This window comes from Bombina bombina, chromosome 6 (genome assembly GCF_027579735.1).
Source record: "Bombina bombina isolate aBomBom1 chromosome 6, aBomBom1.pri, whole genome shotgun sequence".
In the NCBI taxonomy this organism is placed as follows: Eukaryota; Metazoa; Chordata; class Amphibia; order Anura; family Bombinatoridae; genus Bombina; species Bombina bombina.
The window spans coordinates 1,008,649,498-1,008,670,482 of record NC_069504.1 but is presented as its reverse complement, the minus strand read 5'-3'; the positions used below and the strand labels follow the sequence as shown (position 1 = coordinate 1,008,670,482).

Sequence of the window (20,985 nt, the reverse complement as noted above, 5' to 3'; positions counted from 1 at the left end):
CTAACATGAACCCGAGTCTAGACATCCCTAATCTTACACTTATTAACCCTAATCTGCCACCCCAACATTGTCGCCACCTACCTACACTTATTAACCCCTAATCTGCCGCTCCCAACGTTGCAGCCACTATATTAAAGTTATTAACCCCTAAACCTAAGTCTAACCCTAAACCTAACACCCACTAACTTAAATATAATTTAAATAAATCTAAATAAATATTCATATCATTAATTACATTTTTCCTATTTAAAACTAAATACTTACCTATAAAATAAACCCTAAATTAACTACAATATAACTAATAGTTACATTGTAGCTAGCTTAGGGTTTATTTTTATTTTACAGGCAAGTTTGTATTTATTTTAACTAGGTACAATAGTTATTAAATAGTTATTAACTATTTAATAACTACCTAGCTAAAATAAATACAAATTTACCTGTAAAATAAAACCTAACCTAAGTTACACTAACACCTAACACTACCCTATAATTAAATAAATTAACTAAATTAAATACAATTATCGAAATTAAATTAAATTAGCTAACATACAAAAAAAAACACAATATTACAGAAAGTAATAAACAAATTACAGAAATTTAAACTAATTAACCTAATCTAATAGCCTAATCTAATAGCCCTATTGAAATAAAAAAAAAGCCCCCCAAAATAAAAAAAAAACCCTAGCCTAAACTACCAATAGCCCTTAAAAGGGCCTTTTGCAGGGCATTGCCCCAAAGTAATCAGCTCTTTTACCTGTAAAAAAACAAACCCCCCCAACAGTAAAACCCACCACCCACACAACAAAACCCCCCAAATAAAATACTAACTAAAAAAACCTAAGCTGAAAAGGGAATTTGGATGGGCATTGCTCTTAAAAGGGCAGTTAGCTCTTTTGCCGCCCAAACCCTAATCTAAAAAATAAAACCCACCCAATACACCCTTAAAAAAACCTAACACTAACCCCCTGAAGATCGACTTACCGGGAGACGTCTTCATCCAAGCCGGGCGAAGTGGTCCTCCAGACGGGCTGAAGTCTTCATCCAAGCAGGGCAGAAGTGGTACCTCAAGACGGGCAGAAGTCTTCATCCAGACGGCATCTTCTATCTTCATCCATCCGGCACGGGTCCATCTTCAAGACATCCGATGCGGAGCATCCTTGTGATGACATTTTATCACTGGAATATTCACCTAGCTGTTATTAAAATCCCTTCCCCCAGGTACACCTTTCTCTCTGAACTAAAGACACTCCCAATAGCCTTTGACTGGCATTTGATAAACCACTCCCTATTGAATTGGGGTATAAAGAACTGGAACACTCTCTATCTTTCTCTTCTTTTCTTTTCTTATCTTACTTATCCTGGAAAGATGGCTGATGGTGGACACCTTGGAGAATGTGGCTAAGTATATTCCTATGATTATTTTAGCAGTATTGGACAAATTGGGGTTATTGTAGTAAAGTTGCCCTGTATTCAATATTGGACTGCCTTGCTGTAAAATAGATGTGTATATGTATATACCTGTAAATATTTCTCTTATTATTAACATATATTGATTCCTAAATAAACTGTTTGGAAATAATGGAGACCCTCATATAGAATTTATTTCACAACTTATTTGTATTGGTTTTAGTGGTTTCACCATAGATTAGAATTATATTTAGTAGAAAGTAAAAATATTTTAAATTAATTAATAACCACAATCCTCTTCATCCGGAGTCTTCTTACTGAATGAAGGTACCTTTAAGTGACGTCATCCAAGATGGCGTCCCTTAGATTCCGATTAGCTGATAGAATTCTATCAGCCAATCGGAATTAAGGTAGAAAAAATCCTATTGGCTGATGCAATCAGCCAATAGGATTGAGCTTGCATTCTATTGGCTGTTTCAATCGGCCAATAGAATGCAAGCTCAATCAGCCAATTGGCTGATTGGATCAGCCAATAGGATTGAACTTCAATACTATTGGCTGATTGCATCAGCCAATAGGATTTTTTCTACCTTAATTCCGATTGGCTGATAGAATTCTATCAGCCAATCGGAATTAAGGTAGAAAAAATCCTAAGGGACGCCATCTTGGATGACGTCACTTAAAGGTACCTTCATTCAGTAAGAAGACTCTGGATGAAGAGGATGCTCCACGTCGGATGTCTTGAAGATGGACCCGCTCCACGCCGGATGGATGAAGATAGAAGATGCCGTCTGGATGAAGACTTCTGCCTGTCTGGAGGACCACTTCTGCCCGGCTTGGATGAAGACTTCTGCCCGTCTGGAGGACCACTTTGCCGGCTTGGATGAAGAAGTCTCCCGGTAAGTCAATCTTCAGGGGGTTAGTGTTAGGTTTTTTTAGGGGTGTATTGGGTGGGTTTTATTTTTTAGATTAGGGTTTGGGCGGCAAAAGAGCTAACTGCCCTTTTAAGGGCAATGCCTATCCAAATGCCCTTTTCAGGGCAATGGGGAGCTTAGGTTTTTTTAGTTAGTATTTTATTTGGGAGGTTTTGTTGTTGGGGGGGTTCTTTGTATTTTTTTTTTACAGGTAAAAGAGCTGATTTATTTGGGGCAATGCTCCGCAAAAGGCCCTTTTAAGGGCTATTGGTAGTTTAGTTTAGGCTAGGGTTTTTTTTTATTTTGGGGGGATTTTTTTATTTTGATAGGGCTATTAGATTAGGTGTAATTAGTTTAAATTTCTGTAATTTGTTTATTATTTTCTGTAATTTATTGTTGTTTTTTTTTGTACTTTAGCTAATTTAATTTAATTTCGGTAATTGTATTTAATTTAGTTAATTTAGTTAATTATAGTGTAGTGTTAGGTGTTAGTGTAACTTAGGTAAAGGTTTTATTTTACAGGTAAATTTGTATTTATTTTAGCTAGGTAGTTAATAACTATTCTATCTACTTAAAATAGTACAAACTTGCCTGTAAAATAAAAATAAACCATAAGCTAGCTACAATGTAACTATTAGTTATATTGTAGCTAGCTTAGGGTTTATTTTACAGTTAAGTATTTAGTTTTAAATAGGAATTATTTAGTTAATGATAGGAATATTTATTTAGATTTATTAAAATTATATTTAAGTTAGTGGGTGTTAGGGTTAGGGTTAGACTTAGGTTTAGGGGTTAAAGGGACAGTCTAAACCAGAATTTTTATTGTTTTAAAAGATAGATAATCCCTTTAATACCCATTCCCCAGTTTTACATAACCAACACAGTTATATTAATATACTTTTAACCTCTGTGATTATCTTGTATCTAAGCCTCTGCAAACTGCCCCTTTATTTCACTTCTTTTGACAGACTTGCAGTTTAGCCAATCAATGCCTGCTCCCAGATAACTTCACATGCACAAGCAGTGTTATCTATATGAAATACATGAACTAACACCCTCTAGTTGTGAAAAACTGTTAAAATGCCTTCTGAAAAGAGGTGGCCTTCAAGGTCTAAGAAATTAGCATATGAACTTCCTAGGTTAAGCTTTCAACTAAGAATACCAAGAGAACAAAGCAAAATTGGTGATAAAAGTAAAATTGGAAAATTGTTTAAAATTACATGTTCTATCTGAATCATGAAAGTTTTTTTTGGCCTAGACTGTCCCTTTAATAATAGTGGCGGCGACGTTGGGGGCGGCAGATTAGGGGTTAATAAATGTAGGTAGGTGGCGACGATGTTAGGGACGGCAGATTAGGGTTTAATAATATTTAACTAATGTTTGCGAGGCGGGAGTGCAGCGGTTTAGGGGTTAATATGTTTATTATAGTGGTGGCGACGTTGGGGGGGGCAGATTAGGGGTTAATAAATAGTATGTAGGTGTCGGCGATGTTGGGGGCAGCAGATTAGGGGTTCATAAATATAATGTATGTGGCGGCGGTGTCTGGAGCGGCAGATTAGGGGTTAAAATTGTTATTTTAGTATTTTCAATGCGGGAGGGCCTCGGTTTAGGGGTTAATAGGTAGTTTATGGGTGTTAGTGTACTTTTTAGCACTTTAGTTATGAGTTTTATGCTACAGCGTTGTACCATAAAACTCATAACTACTGACTTTTAAATGCGTTAGGACTCTTGACAGGGTAGGGTGTACCACTCACTTTTTGGCCTCCCAGCACTCGTAATACTGGCGCTATGGAAGTCCCATAGAAAAAAAAGACTTTACAAAGTTTACGTAATTCGTTTTGTGGTAAGGCCAACAAAGTGTGTGGTACACCTATACCTGCAAGACTCGTAATACCAGCGGGTGTAAAAAAGCAGCGTTAGGACCTCTTAACGCTGCTTTTTTACCCTAACGCACAACTCGTAATCTAGCCGATAGTTTTAATCCACAATATCAGTATAATCCTAAAACATATTAAAAATAAAAAAAAAAACTCTTTTGCCACTATAACACCTTCTGTTTGCCAAACAGAAGGTGATATAGTGGCAAAAGAGTTTTTTTCTAGGGGAAAAGGAAGAACCTAATCGCTTCCATTCATCCTTAATAATATTAGCCATCTTAACAGGAACCGGAAAAAGCCTGAGGCGCCACTCTGTCCTCATATACCTTATCAAGCTTAGGAAGCTTTGGTTCTGGAACCTCAGGAGTAGCAAGCACTTGCTTCAGCAAAAAAGCACAAATTCTCTATCCTAAACCTTAAGTCAGGCTCCTCCGCAGCCGGAGGTATAGATGACACGGACTCCGACCCAGAAGGGGCCTCCTCCGAAAAATCGGAGTGGGCCTTGTCATCGTATAATGCCTCTGATATTTCCATAGGCGTAGACAACCCCTGGGCAGGGCCACCAAGCTACACTTGCGCATAGCAAAACGTGGTAAGGCATGGATCACTTTTGATACCGTGTTTGCAGTTGATCCGCAAAATCTGATGGCCAACGAATCTCTCACGCAGGAGAAATGGTTGGACCCTGAGGCGCTGCATGTGCAATTGGAGATGAATGCAGGGAACGCACCTCATGGGACAGGGAACCCTCAGAGGTGGACGGCTCGGTAGTACTAGACATCCATTTAACTTTAGATGTTGTAACTTTATTAAGGCATGTAGAACAAAGTTGAGCAGGCTGTTCTACCAGAACCTCCTCACAATAAACACAGGAATGAGACCTTGTTAAAGAGGGAGAACCCTCTAACGCATCAGAGTCCTCCATAGCTTACGCTGTTATTACGACTAGATTAACTTAATAATAGGCACTTTTATAACCTCCAATGGCTGGGGCACTCACCACCTCCTATGACCCAGACTACAGAAACCATGTCGTCTCCTGCACCGCTGATCAACAGAGGAAGAGAGATGGCCACACCCGGACACATGGAATGCCTGGCAGGACCACCCCTGCCTAAGGAGAAAACGCGTAAAAAAAGGGCCGCGCAATACTTCCGTAAGTTACCTGAAGTTCCACACATTGCCAGAGCCTCATCTCGCACATAACGCAGCAATGACACAATAAACAATATCATGTATAACCCCCCCTGTTCAAAGATACCCTTTCCAGGAAAATGAACCCTTGATTCTTTAAAGAAAAAAGGCGTCACACTGTGACCCTGTCTTTCGAGTTATCATCATGTAATAAAAAATGAAACAATCTTACCAGAATCTACTCCGTGGAACAGGAACACGGCCATTCAAGTGTGACAGGTTAGTAGCCTTGCTCCTGACATGGACTTGAGTGTAAAAAGCAGGCAGTGAAACTTGTCAACACTGATTGCTTGTAGAGCTGTTAATATGAGTCGGGATGGTTTTACAGAAAGACTCTCCCTGCATCTCCAGACTCTAACTTTCGCCCAGGCTCTCACTGAGAGGCTGACAGGACTACTTAAAACTCCAGTCCCAATGCGAAGACTACTACCCTCCATAAGAGACTACTCCGATCTTATGCACTTCTCTGCCGTCCTCCTGTGACGAAAGGCAAAGAATGACTGGGGGATGAAGGAAGTGGGGGAGGTATTTAAGCCTTTGGCTGGGGTGTCTTTGCCTCCTCCTGGTGGCCAGGTTCTTAATTCCCAAACAGTAATGAATGAAGCCGTGGACTCTCCTCCCCTTTAGATGGAAAAGATGTTGACAGTTGAAAATGTGAGTTCTATGGTTAGCGTTGTTTTGATCCAATACTGTAAGTAGTTCCAAAAGCGCTTAACCTTTGGGCATTCATAGAAGTAGTGGGTCATGGAGGGGTTGGCATAGTGGCATTTAATACAGCAGTTTAGGTGTGTAGGGTTCCATTTTACCCATCTCCTAGGGGTGATGTAGTCTCTATTTATTAGTCTAGTCTGAGCTTATCTCAATGTTAGGGATAGGGTAGCTTTCTTAGCAAGTTCCAAGCTATTCTTAATATCTTGTATGTTGATGTCAGCATTTATGTCTGGTTGCAGCCTTTCCATTATTATATGTTGAGTCTTGTTAGTGTGATGTTTAAGGATATCTTGGTAGAAACTTGTAATTGAGAAATGGCCAACACCAAACACCATCCGGGAAGTAATGAATGGTGTGGGATTCCAAAAGGCTGGGTTTTTAGTTATCATATCAGTGATATAATGTTGGAACTGTAAGTACGCATAGAAGTGTTTATTTGAAATGTCAAATCTGTCTTTGAGCTCTTGGAAGGATCGGACGGTGTGCAGCAAAGAGTCTAGAGCATCACCCACTGTTCTAAGTCCTTCCTCTCATCAGACTGCAAAGGAGGCATTTTAATTCCCTGCAGGAAAATCCTTGTTCCCTATCAGAGGTATGTATTTAGGGGTGGGTTGTGAGCAGTTTAACATTTTACCAAGTTTTTTGCTAAATCAAAATCATCATAATTCTTCAGAGTCAAACACAGCCGATGTTGATAATTTCCACAATATTCGATCTCCATTTCCACATAACGGCAACATTAACTGTCGATCACCGAAAACTGGAATGAGCTAATGCTGTTAATAGAGTCCCTGTGTGGTGTTTCTGATAAATGTTAAACAATCTGAATGCCATTTGTATAAGGGCCTTATAGGTATTCTGGGAATTTTTGCTCAATCATTGTTTATAAAAGTAAGAAAAAAGTGCCCATAACTACCTAGGTAAGCATCTGGAGCACTACATTGCAGGGAATAGTGCTGGCATCTAGTGTTCTTGCAAATGGATAACATTCTTGCAAAACTACTGCTCCATATAGTGCTCCAGAAATGGGCCGGCTCCTAAGCATATGTCCCTGCTTTTGAACAAAAGATACCAAGGGAACAAAGAAAAATTGACAATAGAAGTAAATTAGAAAGTTGTTTAAAATTCCATGCTCTGTCTGTCTGAATCATGAAAGAAAACATTAGGTTTCATTTCCCTTTAAACAAACTATCACTTTATTTTTAAACCACAATGTAATATTGCCGGCTTAATCCCAGCATTATATATGAAAGGGACAAAAAAAATTATTTCATGATTCAGACAGAACATTTAAAACCACTTTCCAATTTACTTATATTACCAATTTGCTTCATTAAAGCAGTAGCTAATATTACTGGTACAAGGCAGGAGCAGCACAGTATTTAATCTTTTTTTATTATATTTGTTTTATATGTTGTTGGAATTGATTAGTCAAGAACAAAATTGACTCAAAAACAGTAGAATGCAGGCAGGATAATAAGAAAAAGTCCATTTTAATTAGCACATCAAACCATCATGGTGACAGAAGCACATAAAAGCATACATGCACGTAGAAAGACCGGGTCCTACGCGTTTCGGCAGAGAGCTGCCTTACTCATAGACCTAAAAGTGAAACTTACATATTTGTTGGCTGACACTGGAATCAATCAACTGACAATGAAATTGCTAGATATAGTTAATGAATAAGGTAAATTAGAACATCTGAAACCTTTCCCACCTGAATAGTGTAAATCTGAACTTTTGGACCCTTTCTCACTTGCTGAAACGACTTTCCTGCCTAACAGTTTAAACTAAATGAAAATGAAGGAACTCATTTTTTGCTGCACCATCATTCGTTCCCTCATTTATTTATTAAAGGGGCTGGGCATTTTTTTCGATTTGAAACAAATGCAAAGAATATAGCAAAATTAGCTAGCAGGGGGTGTCAATCAACCGGATTGTATATGATTGGGCGGATTGCTGTCTGCTGCCTCAGAGGTGGCAGATAAATTAAGGAGCAGCGGTCTTAAGTCCTTAACTCCTGTTTCCGCCAAAACAGATACATTCGGCCCCATTGAGGGGTTGATAAATCGACCCCTATGTGTGCACATGTGCAGCAACCCTTCTTCAGATACCTACAGTGTGTCCTAGGTTGCAAAATGGCAGCACCCATGATTAGAAGGAGGTACATAAAATGTATTTAGTGTTCCTTTAAAAATGTGGTTTTACAAAGTAATAATGAATTCTTACAAAACAGAAATGAATAAAAACAATTCATTTACCTAATGTTGTGTCTGCATTCCTATTAAAATCTATTTTTTATTTTTTTTAGTCTTATCTTAGTTTCAGGACAGAGCAATGATTTATACTCAATTTTGGAGTTCCTGAGAACTTGGAGAACAAGGTTTCCTGTGGCTCAGACGTGTAGTCACACTTTGTTTCTCTAACTCCCGGCAGAGAGCAGATGTCTGGGCTTCCAAGCACAGTATATCAGTCAGAGACACGAGTGCCGCAACCACAGATGGTGATCTCTGTGACCTACTCTGTCTGTGTAAATCTTTATCATTAACCTGCCAGCGAGAAAGCTGTAAAGACTGCTTATACACTGACTGATCCATGGCATACGCTTCCCGTTTTTTGTTTCTTGAAGCCGTTTGCTGTAGGCCCACCAGCAATTTATGTGTTAAATTCAGTTCTCTGTAGCTTTTTACAGACACTAGCCTAAATTAAAGGGACGTTAGAGCCATTTCTTTTCACTGTTGTATTTAAGAAAGGACATTTTAAAATGTATTATACTTATTTTTGTTAAACAGGTGTCCCTGTACTAAGAAATAACATTTTTTGGTTTGTTTTTATGTTTGTGAGGCTTTTTACTGTGCACAAATAAAGCAGTGGAGGTTCTGCTGATAAGCCAGTTCAGAAATTAGGTCTTAAAGGGACATGAGACCCAAGCCTTTTCTTTTATGATTCAGATAGAGCATACACTTTTTTAAACAACTTTCCAATTTACTTCTATTACCTAATACCTTGGTATTCTTTGTTGAAAAGCATACCTAGATAGGCTTCAGTGCTAGGAGCTAGCTGCTGATTGATAGCTGCACATAAATGTGCTCAGCTAGCTCCCAGTAGTGCAGTGCAACTTCTTCAACAAAGGATACCAAAACATTGAAGCATATTGGATAACAGAAGTAAATTGGAAAGTTCTTTAAAAATGTATGGTCTATTTGAATCATGAAAGAAAATGTTTGGGTTTCATGTCCCTTTAAATGCTCTTTCACATACATGACATACCTTTTTAGAGTTTTAAATCCCTTTACATAAGCACTCAAATAACTTTCCACTGAGATAACATAGTCCTATCAGCCTACCTAGGTTTACCTTTCAACAATAGATATGTTTCACTTTTAGTGAGCACTGTTTAATATACATTAGGCACACAGATTGATGCATGTCTTTTTCTGCTATTTATTTTCAATATTTTGTATTCCTATTGGATTACTGTGACTTTCCCCACTTAGGACCTGAGAGAGAACTTGAAAGAGAACTGTAATGACCAGGGGCGAAACTACAGGGGGTGCAGAGGTTGCAATTGTGACTGGGCCCCCAAGGGTGGGGGCCCAGCTTTAAAAAAAAAAAATGTTGACCTGCCACTGCCTGCACTGATATCATGTGAGTGTGACATGATGCTTCACTAGTGTCTCTGCCTACAGGGGTTAGGCTTTCTGTTTTATCCATTGGTGTTTATGTGTGTGTGTGTGTGTGTGTGTATGTATGTATGTGACTGTGTGTGTATTTATGCATGTATGTGTGTGTATGTAAGTGACTGTGTGTGTATTTATGCATGTGTGTGTGTGTGTGTGTGTATGTATGTATGTGACTGTGTGTGTATTTATGCATGTATGTGTGTGTGTGTATGTGTGTGTGTGTGTGTGTGTGTGTATGTATGTGTGTGTGTATGTATGTGACTGTGTGTGTATTTATGCATGTATGTAATGCATGTATGTATGTGACTGTGTGCATATTTATGCATGTATGTGTGTGTGTGTATGTATGTATGTGTGTGTGTATGTATGTGTGTGTGTGTGTATGTGTGTGTGTGTGTATGTATGTGTGTGTGTATGTATGTGACTGTGTGTGTATTTATGCATGTATGTGTGTGTGTATGTAAGTGACTCTGTGTGTATTTATGCATGTATGTGTGTGTATGTATGTGTGTGACTGTGAGTGTATTTATGCATGTATGTGTGTGTGTGTGTATGTTTGTGGAACCAGCAAATTACAGACCTTGCTAGTGCAGCAGGGGGGCGGGGGTAAACAGTGTCACTATACAGTACCACTATATACAGTACGGGGGGCTGGACCATGTCACAAACTACTGTGGTCACTTAATAAAGTACTGGGGCGGGTAGGGTCAGGCCAGTCGTCTCACCGGCAGATTACAGACTGTGTCACTGACTCATTATATACAATATTGATGGGTTAAACAGTGTCACTATATACAGTAATAGGGGGTCAGACCATCTCACAGACTGTGGGCACAGGGTACCTCCTTTTGAAGACATGTAATCTGATTCACATTTTCCCTTCTTAGATTCTGGGCCCTGTAAATTCTAGTTACGCCTCTAGTAATGACATCATAATTTCAAGCAAATACGATTGGAGGAGTAATAGACTACCTGAGAGAGGGCTTAAAAGAGCGATTTATGATAGGTTTATTCAAATGGTATACAAAAAGTTGATTGGGTATTTAATTGTAGCATATTTTATAAAATAAAATAAATTACCCCATTGATCGATCGAATAAAATAGGATTTGTAAATTATTTGCCAATAGACATTATAGAGCTAACGGCAACGACCAACGGCATAGATAGAATTTTTTTTTTTTAATTGTACAGATTCTCTATTGGCAATAATTAGTATAGACTCCTATTTAAACCTTGCACCTGAGGCAGGTGATTAGTAGGAGGAGCTACAAAGTATACAGGGTATAAAATATATGTAATGAGTATGGGGTGAACAGCTCTTGATAAAGGTGGTTGAGCCACTGAAACACGTTGAAATTTTTAATTGGTTTTATTTAAAGTTGTTTGAAGATATATCTGTTGAGAGTCTTCAATAAAACAAGTTTATAATCTACATTAGCTTCCTAGTGAGCACATTCCTTTTGTGCAGGTTGGACACTATCGTTTGTGTTCTTTTCCAGAGGTTCTTTTGGAGAAGAGTGCTGAAGTCACCTATCTGCAAAGGCCGGCTTCACTATTTATTACCTATTGCTGCACCAGGGTTGAATATAAACCCTTTTGCATAAGTTGGACTCCCAATACTCTGCAAACAATATTGCAATAATATAATGCTGTAACACATTAGTGCATTTTACTTCTGGTCTTTTATAACGTGTATTTTCAAATGATTAATAGTAGTTTAGTGAGTTTGGCAAGACTAGTCTGTGTAAATGCACAGATGAAGAACTTTTTTCACTTTCTGCGATGATAATTTTTTTGGAAAAATCGTTCTGCAGAATTTTTTTTTTAAATTAAATTTAATTTGAAATTAGGCAGTTACACTAAAGCACCAGTTGAGCTGCAATGTGTTGATTAATTGGAGAATAAAGCTATTTTTAAAGTTTTATAATATATTGCAGCAGTTGAAAATTGCATTGCAAATTAGTTGTAAAGAGAATTAAAGAAATGTTGTTAAGTTGTTAAAATGTCACTTTAATAATTTGTTTCCTTTGCTCTTGGTCTAACATTGCATAATTATAAAGTAAAAAGGTAATAATAAAAAGGTGCATTGCTCACAAGAATTTGTTAAAGGAAATCTTAAGTGCAGCCAGAGCACAGCGTTGTTTGAAGAGAACAGCCTGGGGCGCGATCAAATATACGGCGCAGGTTTCGGCGCAAGCGTGGAAACCTGCTTCGCCTGTAATTTAACCTCGCACATCGGGGTATTACATATACCCCGCCGGCAGTTCATAAAGTGCCGTAAGTCTGATAAACTAGCAATGTCCAGAAATAAACGTAAATACAAATTTCTGGAGTCGCTAGTGACTTACGGCACTTTAGAAACTGCCGGCGCCTAAGAAAAGTAAAGGAAATATCAAATCTCCCGTAACAGTCTAACACGCCTCCCAAAAATAAGCCCGACGCGTAAAATCCCTATATCCGCAATCCCCCCTCTCACTACTAATATTAAATGTATAAACCCCTAGACCGACAACCCCCCACAACACAATAAGCCTAATTATTAACCCCTAAACCGCCATAGCCCACACCGCAAGTAATAACTAAATTATTAACCCCTAAACCGCCATAGCCCACACCGCAATAAACCTATTCTAGTATTAACCCCTAAACCGCCATAGCCCACATAGCCTATTAAATCTATTAACCCCTAATCTGCCGCCGCCAACGTCGCCGCCACTATAATAAAGTTATTAACCCCTAAACCTAAGTCTAACCCTAACCCTAACACCCCCCTAACTTAAATATTATTTAAATAAATCTAAATAATATTACTATTATTAACTAAAGTATTCATATTTAAAACTAAATACTTACCTATAAAATAAACCCTAAGATAGCTACAATATAATTAATAATTACATTGTAGCTATTTTAGGATTTATTTTTATTTTACAGGCAACTTTGTATTTATTTTAACTAGGTACAATAGCTATTAAATAGTTAATAACTATTTAATAGCTACCTAGTTAAAATAATGACAAATTTAACTGTAAAATAAAACCTAACCTAAGTTGCAATTACACCTAACACTACACTATCATTAAATTAATTAAATTAATTAAATACAATAAAATAAAATAAACTATAGTACAAAAACAAATACTAAATTACAGAAAATAAAAAAACCTAACACTACCCCCTTGAAGATCACCCTACCTTGAGCCGTCTTCACCTAGCCGGGCAGAAATCTTCATCCGATCCGGGCACAAGTGGTCCTCCAGCCGGGCAAAAGTCTTCATCCAATCCGGGCAGAAGAGGTCCTCCATCCGGGCAGAAGTCTTCATCCAAGCGGCATCTTCTATCTTCTTCCATCCGACGAGGAGCGGCTCCATCTTGAAGACATCCGACGCGGAGCATCCTTCCTGGCCGACGGACTAACGACGAATGAAGGTTCCTTTAAATTACGTCATCCAAGATGGTATCCCTTGAATTCCGATTGGCTGATAGAATTCTATCAGCCAATCGGAATTAAGGTAGGAAAAATCCTATTGGCTGATGCAATCAGCCAATAGGATTGAGCTCGCATTCTATTGGCTGATTGGAACAGCCAATAGAATGCGAGCTCAATCCTATTGGCTGATTAGATCAGCCAATCGGATTGAACTTCAATCCGATTGGCTGATTGCATCAGCCAATAGGATTTTTCCTACCTTAATTCCGATTGGCTGATAGAATTCTATCAGCCAATTAGAATTCAAGGGACGCCATCTTGGATGACGTCATTTAAAGGAACCTTCATTCGTTGTTAGTCCGTCGGCCAGGAAGGATGCTCCGCGTCGGATGTCTTCAAGATGGAGCCGCTCCTCGTCGGATGGAAGAAGATAGAAGATGCTGCTTGGATGAAGACTTCTGCCCGGATGGAGGACCTCTTCTGGCCGGATCAGATGAAGACTTCTGCCCGGCTGGAGGACCACTTGTGCCCAGATCGGATGAAGACTTCTGCCCGGCTGGGTGAAGATGGCTCAAGGTAGGGTGATCTTCAAGGGGGTAGTGTTAGGTTTTTTAAGCTGGGATTGGGTGGGTTTTAGAGTAAGGTTGGGTGTGCGGGTGGTGGGTTTTAAAGTTGGGGGGCTTGTGTTTCTTTTTTTTCAGGTAAAAGAGCTGATTACTTTGGGGCAATGCCCCGCAAAAAGCCTTTTTAAGGGCTATTTGTAATTTAGTATAGGGTAGGGAATTGTATTATTTTGGGGGGCTTTTTATTTTATTAGGGGGCTTAGATTAGGTGTAATTAGTTTAAACTTCTTGTAATTTTTTTTTATTTTCTGTAATTTAGTGTTTTTTTTTGTACTATAGTTTTATTTAATTGAATTTAATTTTAGGTAATTGCAGTTAATTCATTTAATTAATTTAATGATAGTGTAGTGTTAGGTGTATTGTAACTTAGGTTAGGTTTTATTTTACAGGTAAATGTGTAATTATTTTAACAAGGTAGCTATTAAATAGTTATTAACTATTTAATAGCTATTGTACCTAGTTAAAATAAATACAAAGTTGCCTGTAAAATAAAAATAAATCCTAAAATAGCTACAATGTAATTATTAATTATATTGTAGCTATCTTAGGGTTTATTTTATAGGTAAGTATTTAGTTTTAAATAGGAATACTTTAGTTAATAATAGTAATATTATTTAGATTTATTTAAATAATATTTAAGTTAGGGGGGTGTTAGGGTTAGGGTTAGACCTAGGTTTAGGGGTTAATAACTTTATTATAGTGGCAGCAACGTTGGCGGCAGCAGATTAGGGGTTAATAGATTTAATAGGCTATGTGGGCTATGGCGGTTTAGGGGTTAAAACTAGAATAGGTTTATTGCGGTGTGGGCTATGGCGGTTTAGGGGTTAATATTAGAATAGGTTTATTGTGGTGTGGGCTATGGCGGTTTAGGGGTTAATACTAGAATAGGTTTATTGCGGTGTCGGCTATGGCGATTTAGGGGTTAATAGACTTTATTAGTTATTGCGGTTGGGGATTGCGGTTTAAAGGTAGATAGACATTGCGCATGCGTTAGGTGTTAGTTTATTTTTCAAGGCATTTTCGGGAGTTACGGTGCTCCCATACTCAGCGCAAGGCCTGCTACGGCTGCCTTTTATGGCAAAGTAAAAATGGAGTAAGATTTCTCCATTTTCGCCACGTAAGGCCTTGCGCTGGATATTGGATACCGATTTACGACGCGGTCCCATGTTAGCTTATGGGAGTAAAAATTGCGGGCGACAGGTGAAATATATACGTGCTGCATTTATATGCGACGCTGTATATAGGATACCAAAAACGCGCAAAAACCGGCGTCGCCGGCTTTTGCGGGGGACGCTGCATATGTAATGGAGGCCCTGATGTTAAAGCACCAGAAGTTCCTGTATGTGTGCAGTTCTTTCTTCAGACATGCTGCATTTTCTGCAATGACATCTCAGATCACGTGTCTTGGGGTGTAAATGCCAAAAATAGTTCTAATTAATATTTAATGAAAACCAAGATGAAAACTTGCACCAAAAGGTAATCAAACTGACCTTTAGAGAATCCACATAGGGCCATTCCCTTTAGAACGCACTGAATGTGAACATCAACAGGATTTAGTGAATTGACACAGAGATATGCTTTTTTTGACTTTTGCAAGTGCACACTGAAAGATTTATCATGGGTAGTGAAGAACTAATCTTTTTTAGGGAGAGCAAGAGACAGACATTTTTAATTTATTAAACCATTCCCTTAAAGGGACATTGAACCCAATTTTTTTATTTCATGATTTAAATAGAGCATGCAATTTTAAGCAGCTTTCTGATTTACTCCTATTATCAATTATTCTTTGTTCTCTTGTTCTCTTTATTTGAAAATCATGAATGTAAATCTTAGCAGCCAGTCCATATTAGGTTCAGCACCATGGATAGCACTTGCTTATTGGAGGCTGACATTTACCCACCAATAAGCAAGCATAACCCAGGTTCTCAAACAAAAATGGGCTGGCTCCTATGCATCACATTCATGCTTTTTTAATAAAGATAGCAAGAGAACGCAGAAAAATTGATAATAGGAGTAAATTAGAAAGTTGCATAAAATCGCATGCTCTATCTGAATCATGAAATAAAAAATGTGGGTTCAGTGTCCCTTTAACCCTGGATAGAATGGTGGCTAAAAGGGACATTGTACTTAAAAATGTTTTATCATCCATATGAAAAAGTGTCTTTTAAACATGTTGATTTGTTTTATTGTGCATGGAAAAAGGAAAATTTAAAGTCATTTACATTAAAAATTAAAAAATAAAGCAATATCAGTTGTGTACTTCCTATTCCTATCTGTGTACTTCCTGCTTATGCTCATTGGCTGATAGGTAAAATACTCATGGTACTGCTGTACCAGTTTTAGTTTAAATGTACACAAGTTTTCAGCAAAAAAAATATATATAATTATGTACTGTTCTTTTTCAGTCACTTTAAAAGAACACTGGAGTTTAAAAATTGCATGCTCTAGTACAATGATGCAGCTCTGTTTATTTAACTCATTCAAAGGGGTTAAACACATAGTTGAAGTCTCACTCTGGAGCCACAGACACCTGCTGCTCCAAAGCAGGAAACAGTCAGTGAGATGATTGACAGTAGCAAAACCAATCAATGTCTGTGTCAGTTCAGTAACTGGAGCTCTGAGCTGGAATCTAACAATGTGTTTAACCCTTTTGGGGGTCAGGGGGGTTATCATATAGACTTGCAGGATTGATAGTGGAAAAAGTGCATGGTCTGACAAATTAGAGTATGCCATATTTGTACTAGAATGTCTCTTTAAATAATTTTAGCAGTAGCAGGACAGTTTAACCCCTTAATGACCGCAGCACTTTTCCATTTTCTGTCCGTTTGGGACCAAGGCTATTTTTACATTTTTGCGGTGTTTGTGTTTAGCTGTAATTTTCCTCTTACTCATTTACTGTACCCACACATATTATATACCGTTTTTCTCACCATTAAATGGACTTTCAAAAGATACCATTATTTTCATCATATCTTATAATTTACTATAAAAAACATTATAAAATATGAAGACAAAATGGAAAAAAAACACACTTTTTCTAACTTTGACCCCCAAAATCTGTTACACATCTACAACCACCAAAAAACACCCATGCTAAATAGTTTCTAAATTTTGTCCTGAGTTTAGAAATACCCACTGTTTACATCTTCTTTGCTTTTTTTGCAAGTTATAGGGCCATAAATACAAGTAGCACTTTGCTATTTCCAAACCACTTTTTTTCAAAATTAGCGCTAGTTACATTGGGACATTAATATCTTTCAGGAATCCCTGAATATCCATTGACATGTAATTATTTTTTTTTCAAAGACATCCCAAAGTATTGATCTAGGCCCATTTTGGTATATTTCATGCCACTATTTCACCGCCAAATGCGATCAAATAAAAAAAAATTGTTCACTTTTTCACAAAGTTTTTCACAAACTTTAGGTTTCTCACTGAAATTATTTACAAACAACTTATGCAATTATAGAATAAATGGTTGTAAATGCTTCTCTGGGATCCCCTTTGTTCAGAAATAGCAGACATATATGGCTTTGGCTTTGCTTTTTGGTAATTAGAAGGCTGCTAAATGCCACTGCGCACAATACGTGTATTATGCCCAGCATTGAAGGGGTTAATTAGGGAGCATGTAGGGAGCTTCTAGGGTTAATTTTAGCTTTAGTGTAGTGTAGCAGACAACTCCAAGTATTGATCTAGGCCCATTTTGGTATATTTCATGCCACCATTTCACCGCCAAATGCGATCAAAGTAAAAAAAACATAAATTTTTTCACAATTTTAGGTTTCTCACTGAAATTATTTACAAACAGCTTGTGCAATTATGGCACAAATGGTTGTAAATGCTTCTCTGGGATGCCCTTTGTTCAGAAATAGCAGACATATATGACTTTGGCGTTGCTTTATGGTAATTAGAAGGCCGCTAAATGCTGCTGCATTTCACACGTGTATTATGGCTAGCAGTGAAGGGGTTAATTAGGTAGTTTGTAGGGAGCTTGCAGGGTTAATTTTAGCTTTAGTGTAGAGATCAGCCTCCCACCTGACACATCCCACCCCCTGATCCCTCCCAAACAGCTCCCTTCTCTCCCCCACCCCACAATTGTCCCCGCCATCTTAAGTACTGGCAGAAAGTCTGCCAGTACTAAAATAAAAGTTTTTTGTTTAGTTTAGTTTAGTTTTTGTTTTAAGAAAAAAAAAAGAGCATATTTACATATGCTGTGTTTAGGATCCCCCCTTAACCCCCAACCTCCCTGATCCCCCCAAAACAGCTCTCTAAGCCTCCCTCTCAGCCTTATTGGGGGCCATCTTGGGAACCCAGTTTGAACAATCAAATGTTTATTTTTTATTTTTTTTTTATTTTTTTTCTGTAGTGTAGCTCAATCCCCCAACCCTCCCCCAACCCCCCCCCCCCACGACCTAAATCACACCTAAGGGTTTTTTATAGATTTAAATTTTGTCCCACTTTTATTTTGTTTTGGGACACATTTTTTCCGTAGTGTAGCGGTTCCCACCCGTTCCCTCCCCGTGCACGCGCCCGCCCCTCGTGCGCGCCCCCGGACTTACCCGCCCACGATCCCGCCCCCTCCACATGACCAGGGCCATCAATGGCCGCCACCCACCTCTCACACCGGCTCCCACCCACCAACGATACCGGCCATCGATGTCCGGTGCAGAGAGGGCCACAGAGTGGCTCTCTCTGCATCGGATGGCCGTAAAAGGTTATTGCAGGATGCCTCCATATCGAGGCATCGCTGCAATAGCCGGAAAGCAGCTGGAAGTGAGCAGGATCGCTTCCAGCTGCTTTCCACACCGAGGACGTGCAGGGTACGTCCTCAGCCGTTAACTGCCTTTTTTCTGAGGACGTACCCTGCACGTCCTCGGTCGTTAATGGGTTAAAGAACATAAATTAAAAAAAATGAATTTTAAGTTTTATCTACCTATCTATCTATCTATCTATCTATCTATCTATCATCTATCTAATGCTTTGTGTAGTTATGTTTTCTACAAGAACTATGAAAATAAGACAGTAAAACTGCATAAAGGCAGCAGATTTTCTTAATGCAGAATGCAGTGGTGCTCAAATTGTTAATCCAATTACAATTAATACATACAGGCAAATGAATTTGTACATTGTTAATCTAAGAGCCTTGTGTGACTATCTATCCCTAAGGATATATCTAGAACAGTGTTTTTCAACCAGTGTGCCGTGAGAGATCCTCAGGTGTGCCACGGCAGACTGACAACAGTGTGACATTTTTTAAACTTTGCTTGTTTTTTACTCCCAGTGCTGGGGTAGTTTGTAGGAGGCATGGCATAACAGCACAATACATACAGTATGTGTGTGTTTGTGTGTATGTGTATATATATATATGTTGTATTAGGCTACAATGTGTGATTTTTTAAAAATTTTGGGATGGTGGTGTGCCACAGGATTGTTTAATGTAAAAAAGTGTGCTACGGCAAAAAAAAGGTTAAAAATCACTGATCTAGAAAACTTGTTGTTAACACCCATAGGCGATAATAATTTACAAGTGAACAGTAATGTATTAATGGATTATAGTGAGATACAGCACTACCTTTCCACTCACTTGGGAAATGAACCTGATTCAAACTTGTAAAAACATTGCCGTAACTACTTAAAGGGACATAATACTCATATGCTAAATCACTTGAAACTGATGCAGTATAACTGTAAAAAAGCTGACAGGAAAATATCACCTGAGCATCTCTATGTAAAAAAGGAAGATATTTTACCTCACAATTTCCTCAGCTCAGCAGAGTAAGTTCTGTGTAAAAAGTTATACTCAGCTGCTCCCAGCTGCAGGTAAAAAAATTAAAAAAAATGAAGAAATGAACAGCAGCCAATCAGCATCAGCAGTGCTGAGGTCATGAACTCTTACTGTGATCTCATGAGATTTGACTTAACTCTCATGAGATTTCATAGTAAGCTTCCTTTACCTGATTGGTGAAATAATATGAGAGTGCACGATGCTAGTCCCTTCAGATGTCCCAGGACAAACACACTAAAATGCTGCTTAGAAATCCTTTACAATGGGAGGTGGCTACTGAGGAACTTTTGAGGTAAAATATCTTTCTTTTTTACATAGAGATGTTCAGGTGATATTTTCTAATCAGCTTTTTACAGTTATGCTGCATCACTTTCAAGTGTTTAAACATTTGGGTATTATGGCCCTTTAAATATAAAAATGCTATTAATAAAAGAAATAAAGACATGTTTGTTAAAAAAAAAAAAGAAGCTAAATAAAAAATAAAAAAGAATTCGGATTTATTCTTAATGCATTTTCAATCCCTATGATTTAAAATCAAATAAACCTCTCATTTAAAAAAAAATAAAAACTCAGGTTCTACTGGAGCTGCAAAAGTAAAAGTCATTTCATTTTTCTCATGTGCAAGAGTCCTGTCAATCATCGTTAACGTTATTATTTTGGTGCTATTAGATTTGTATAAGCTAAATCTGGGAAGCATTCATTTAGCCATTACAATTATTATTCTATAAGTTTATCCTTTTTTAATTAGCCCTATTGCTGGGACAACCTGTGCATTAGATGGGTGACATCCTGAGTTATTTGTATCCCATCTCAGCAAATCTTCTACTGAACAGGGAAAAAAAAATATATATATATATGAAGAGAGAAGCACTCTACCAGGAACGAACAACAGCTCATCAGCTAGTTCTATGGCCATTTACCACCCAGGAGCAGCCTCTTTTAGACCAGTTGTGCTTTTCACAAAGGAAAACTTTCCTGAAGTATATCTGTCTGATCCTGCCAAGTAAGCTCAGTCCAGCCCCAAAATACCAGGCAATTCTCCTCTGAACAAGGAACATGACAACCCCAGACAATCTTTTTGTGAAAAGCACACTGGTCTAAAAGAGGCTGCTCCTGGGTGGTAAATCGCTATAGAACTAGCTGATGAGCTGTTCGTTACTGGTAGAGCGCCTCTCTGTTCGTATGCATATATATATAGAAAATTATATAAACTGTATATAGCGCACTCTCACCTAATGTCCATCTGCCAGGATGCCAACGGGTTAGTACAGGAAATAAAGGCACTCGCTGGTCCTTTCAAAAAAGGAAGCAGATTAAAACGACTTTTGAAAGGACCAGTGAGTGCCTCCCTTTATTTCC

At 38.2% G+C, this 20,985-nt stretch overlaps 1 protein-coding gene across 3 annotated transcripts in view; it reads right to left on the bottom strand.

Annotated features, from left to right (window-relative positions):
* The window catches only part of SGCD (sarcoglycan delta), a 1,642,153-nt gene that overhangs the window by 200,761 nt on the left and 1,420,407 nt on the right, over positions 1–20,985 (bottom strand). The gene's annotated exons all lie outside the window — the stretch shown is intronic.